The sequence below is a fragment of the Aythya ferina genome (genome assembly GCF_964211825.1).
Source record: "Aythya ferina genome assembly, chromosome: 2".
Classification (NCBI taxonomy): Eukaryota; Metazoa; Chordata; class Aves; order Anseriformes; family Anatidae; genus Aythya; species Aythya ferina.
This window is the reverse complement of record NC_140297.1, coordinates 23,642,214-23,647,659: the sequence shown is the minus strand read 5'-3', so window position 1 is coordinate 23,647,659 and position 5,446 is coordinate 23,642,214. Positions and strand designations below refer to the sequence as shown.

At 36.9% G+C, this 5,446-nt stretch overlaps 1 long non-coding RNA gene across 1 annotated transcript; it reads right to left on the bottom strand.

Annotated features, from left to right (window-relative positions):
• Positions 1–696: 696 nt before the first annotated feature.
• On the bottom strand, positions 697–4,606 carry LOC311432585. The gene is made up of 2 exons (XR_014690152.1): positions 4,465–4,606; positions 697–1,865 (listed from the first exon to the last, which is right to left on the bottom strand). It is a non-coding gene; the product is annotated as an uncharacterized lncRNA (long non-coding RNA).
• Between the last annotated feature and the right edge of the window lie 840 nt (positions 4,607–5,446).

The window sequence follows — 5,446 nt, the reverse complement described above, 5'->3', positions numbered from 1 at the left end:
ATCCCTCTAAGGGAACTCATGTCCTTTTTCTCATTTATCACTATGGACATTATATAAAAAGTGTATGGGAGAGATAAGGATATGTGACTTTAGAAGGATTGATGGGGACTGCTTCTTTTGCAATATTTATGCATTTTTTGAAGGTCTGTACTACAGAATTAAAAAAAAAAAAAAAGAAAAAAAGGGAAGAAAAATAGCGTATACAACATGGAATCCTTGTAAAGTTTAGGTAATGTAGGTTTGGCAGTGTCTTGCATATTTTCCCCAAGGAAGATTTGTATGAAATAATCAGCTTGTTAAATGAATGCCTTTTCCATTCTTGTTGTCTCTCTTTCCCTATTGTATACTTTAAAAGACAGCAGGGTCATATTCTGTATGCAAACTTGAGTCATTCTTCTAATTTTAATGTGATTCAGAAAGTGCTTCTGAGGATGGATTTGAACCTATTACTCATTTGTGGAACTGACTGTGGAGTTGTTTCCTGTTGCTTTCAAAGGAGTTACTATTTTGACTGCAGGAGTTAATGCAAAATCTTGTAGAAAGCCCCTTAACTCATATCAGACGTTCCCATTGATTTCTCTGATACACTTAATATAGTATTATGTGAGAACACAACTAGTGAAGACACTGAATACAAAGTTCAGATTTTCTAAAAAAAAGGAAAATATAAAGGAAAAAAAGTAAAGACAACGCCAGTAGTGCTGGAAAATAATTATTGTTTACAAAAACATGGGAAATGACAGTTCAAATTGCATTACTTTGTCCTACCAATGACATCCCTGAGTAATAGGACTATAGAACAGGACAGCAGAAATGAAGACTAGCTGGAGTCCTGGGGGTTGGTCAACCCTTGAATTTTGTAGTGAGACTACTTATCAAACTGCCAGTGAATAGAAGAGGTGATTTGCTTTCTTTTTGTAGTGGGCATCCATTAAAATATAAACTACAGACACTTCCAGTCTGATCCCTGCTTTTTAGCTATCTTTGGTATTTGAATATCCTTTCTATCACTACATGTATTAGAGGGAGGGAACTGAGAAAAAGGTGGATCATATTTTTTAAAGAAGATAAGTATCCTGAAAATCTCAAAGTTTGTTTTTATTATAAATCTGACATGGACTCATTAGATCAGTAGTTTGACTCACACTGGGACTGGATCAACTGCTCTGACAGTTAATGCTTGGTGCTGGCTTCTGCAGCTCTTTGGAAATTTAGAGACTGGTACTAGAGGTAATGGGATGTACTAGAAAGGACAAATCTTTGCATCTAGTACTTTCAGGAAATGAAAGAAAAGCACTTGTGCAAAAAGAAAAGTGCATGAAATCTAACTGATGGCAAGTTGATTATAAACATTATGTTGAGGGCAGGGGTAAAGAGTTGTAGCAAAGTCCTAGACCAGAAAAGTCAGCTTCTGATTCTATTGAATTTCTACATGCAGGTGTTCGCTGACTTTGACTGACTTACAGCTGGTTTAAACAAGCAAGCCTGTTCCCTATGGGTCAGTCAGAACTGTTTAATAATTACACAGCTTTTTGTTCATTCTACAGTCCTTCCCTAATTTTTAGGTCTCTCCTAAACAATGTGCAAAGTATGGTGGAAAAAATAGCAGGATGGGTATGGTTCCACCTCACAAAGGAGAGCATTGTGTCATGTAACTATACCGCACATGGACTCTACCAATCCATTGATTGATGAGTGCAGGCAATCCCAGCATGAGGAAAGAATTTTGATTCTTAGAGGACAGAGTGGGCAGGCTTTTCTGCTGAGTTCCTGCAGCTGCTATGAAGAAAGTCTTCTCATTGTTCTGGACAGCATCTTTGATCTTGGAAAAGCAGTGGTTCAGAATCCAGCTTGTTTCATGGTTTCTGCAAGATTTCAGTAGGAAAAGAGTTTTACTTTACATTTCCCCAACACTGCAGCTGCTTCTGGCATTCTGTGTTCATTTGCTCAGGACAGCACCAAGTGCTGGTTGGTGTAAATAGCGTTGTGGTAGATGAACTATTGCACACTACCACACTTTGATCGTAGCCTTGAGAAAGTAAGTAAAAAACTAAAATCACTTCAGTTTGCTAAATGATATAACCAGGGTTTACATAGACTCTGTTTAGACACAGCTTATTCTGTAAATAACAGATTCTGTTATTTACAAGTGCTGTGAACCTGTGCTTTTCATTAAGCCTGACTGAGTGAAATGTTTAGTTAGGAATCTATCTAGAATATGAGGTCAGATTTTTTTCTGTGAATGTATTTATTTATTTATTCTATTACATACATTTACACATATGCTTCCATGTCATCTTGTAGTAATGTTATACCTAACAGATTTTGCTCAAGAAGCTTCTTTAGCAACCAGTTATAACTCTTGACATACCACATATGTGATGGATAAATACAACATAAAAGTTTGTTTTGTTGGCAGCCTGAAGACAATATTCCAACCACTTATTATGAATACTTTAGTTCCTGTCTATTGTTTATGTTCATCACACTAATGAAACAGGTTCTTACCTTTACATACATTGTGATTTAGTGAGATTTAGTCTCCTGAAGAATTTTCACCATGAAGTTAATGAGAAATTGAGGGCTCAAGTCACAGCAACAGTAAAAAATTTCTGTTGCTACTCACAGCACCAGAACACACTTCTGATTGCAGAGAGGTGAAAGACACGAGTCACAAACCAAACAAGCAACTAGCATCCACGTTACTGCATGAACTACTCAAAGGACAGTCAAACAAGCAACATATAGTAGCACTTGTCTTATATACTGTCTTGCAGGATTCTTAATTTATCACCACTGTTATCTTCTCTTTTAAATTAATTTCCCTTATTTGACAGCATGACATTTTCATACCGTTTTCATTTTTCCACACATGTATTTCAGATCTTATGATGTTTATTATCACTAGATTCATCCACCCTATTACAACTTTAGGATTTGTGTTCTTATGCTTTCAGAATTATATCTGATGACTTGATTGTTTTTTTTTAAATCCTGTAATTTTCATGTTTTCATTCCACCAGTCATCATAATATATTTTATCCTTAGAGTTTACTAAACATTGTACATGCATGTCTGCTTAAAGGTTAACATTTTATTTAAGTTGGATGATGACAGATAAATACAGAATTTATACGGTTCTACACATCACATACTTGCTCTCTTTTCCTCTCTCCCTCTCTTTTTCTCTCTCTGTAAGCTTGTGATTTTTTTTTTTTTTTTCCCCATTTGTCAGCATGTATCATGAGTTTTTTCTATTTGTCATTTTACCTGTGATTAAAGAGTTTTAAGCTATTTCCTATCTTGTTATATATTGCCTCTCAATACCGGTATGATCTAGATATTACTTCCCTACTTGTTGATATGTTAATATTTGGAAAAAAGAATGTTTTCTTTTTCTATAACTCTTTGCATGCAGCAGACTTAGAAAGGAAAAATAAAGGGAGGAAAGAAAAACAAGAGAATAACTTAGCTGTATCTGTTCATATTTGCAAAAAGCGCATTCTTCGCCTTCAGTTTTCCACAAATATTTCCTTCAGTGTTTTCTTGGAGAGTGAGATGGCTACTAAAATACTTGTGACTATTTCTTGATTGATTCCATGCTCTGGGACTTCAGAAGGCTGCTCAGGAGCCTTATTTATTTATTTATTTATTTAGTTAGTTCTTGGGCCACAACCAAAAAATATCCCCAAATTACTGCTGTTTTTCAGGGAAATGAGCTATCTTCCCTACCTAGAATTCATGATATGTGTAGAAAAGGAAAGGAACTAAGATCTTTTTCTTAAAATTGGCATTTTATCTTCTGGCTTTTTTTTTTTTTTTTCTTTCTTTCTGTTGCTCAGAAAAGGGGATCAAAGCAATCAAGTGCTGTTTCTCCATGGGGAAAGAGAAAAGATTAAGGAACAGAGGGTGAATGTAATGCAGTTATATTTTGAGTTCACATCTGTCTTCACCTGCTGACAGAAATTACAAAGAGAGATTTCATCTTCTCTCTCTCTCTTTTTTTTTTTGGACATGTGTGATATTCTAATGAGCATTTTTAAGACTACTTTTTGTTGCCTTAAAATTGCAAGCAAAGAAGCAAGCAATATTTTTTATAAAGGTAATTACAGAGCACATAAGCAATTGTTCCTGGGGTTACAGAATGTGACGTGGGAATTACCTTAAGTTTAACTCAGAATGTTTTATGAATCAGATGCAGCACTTGTATAAAAGTAGCATTCACTATGGCATAAGCAACTACATGTTGCAGTGGCTTGGCCACAGCTGGCTGCCAACTTCCCACCCAGCTGCTTACCCCTAAACCTCAGCATTTCTGAGGAAGAAAATATGAAGAATGAGCAAGCAAGGTTTATGGATTGAAATAAGAACAGAGAGGTCAATTTCACCCAGCTTAAAGGCTGCAAGTTGCACTCAGTCCCTTCAGTGAGTCAACAAGCAGTGAAGAGGTTGTTGTAGTCATACCTTAGCGGTTCATCTCTGCTGGTTCTTCCTTTTCTTTTCATCTGCTCTGTCACAGATCCTCCATGGACTACAGTACCTCTAGGAACATCCGCTCCATCAAGGAGCACTGCCTCATCCTTTACCTGTTCTTCCTCTGCTAGTGTTTTCTGCCCTTTCTTAAACATGTTTTCAAAGAGGTGCCACCAGTTTGGCTGACAAGCTCAGCTGTGTCCTGCAGTGGGTCTGTTGGAGCTAACTGGAATGGGCTGTGTCTGGTCTGGGGCAACACCAGCCTCCTTCCTCAGAGAGGCCACCCCAGCACTCTGCTAGCAATGCTTTGCTACCTATGCCCAATACACACACACACAGGTATTAGCAGGGACTTCATGCTGCAAGCACGAGTGAAGGTGACCTCTTTGAGTGCTATCACCAGGAGCAGAGGATGCTGATAGGTCAGAACAAAGGCCACTGGTACATTCCCAGCTTCTTCCAGGATTAAAAAAGAGCACATAAAACAAAACAGAATACTAGCTTTAACACTAGTTTAACTAGCTTAACATTAGTTTACAGTTATAAGCCAAATACAGCTGAAACAGCCCAGGAACTGGACATGTAAAATTTACCATGGACAATTATGTGGAGGCTGACATTCCTCTGTGATTATTATATTTTCTATTTCATGCCTTCATAGTTATGTTTGGATTCATTAAACATGAAGCTTACACAGCTTAGCTTGAAATGACTGTGTGATGGAAGTGGTGTCGCTAATTGCTATTACTGTTGCTAATGGCTAAAGAAGGACTGGTAGGCTCACAGGAGAAAAAGGGAAATTGGATATTTTAACCAGACTAATGCAGATTAAAACACAGCTAATAAGCCTCATGTGAAAAGCTTGTATTTAAATTACAAATGTCATTTTCTTGTGGAAATTAGCATTCCATTTAAAGTCCTGTTTGTTCCTCACTTTCTGTAACTATGTAGGGACTATGTTTTAGGGTATTCA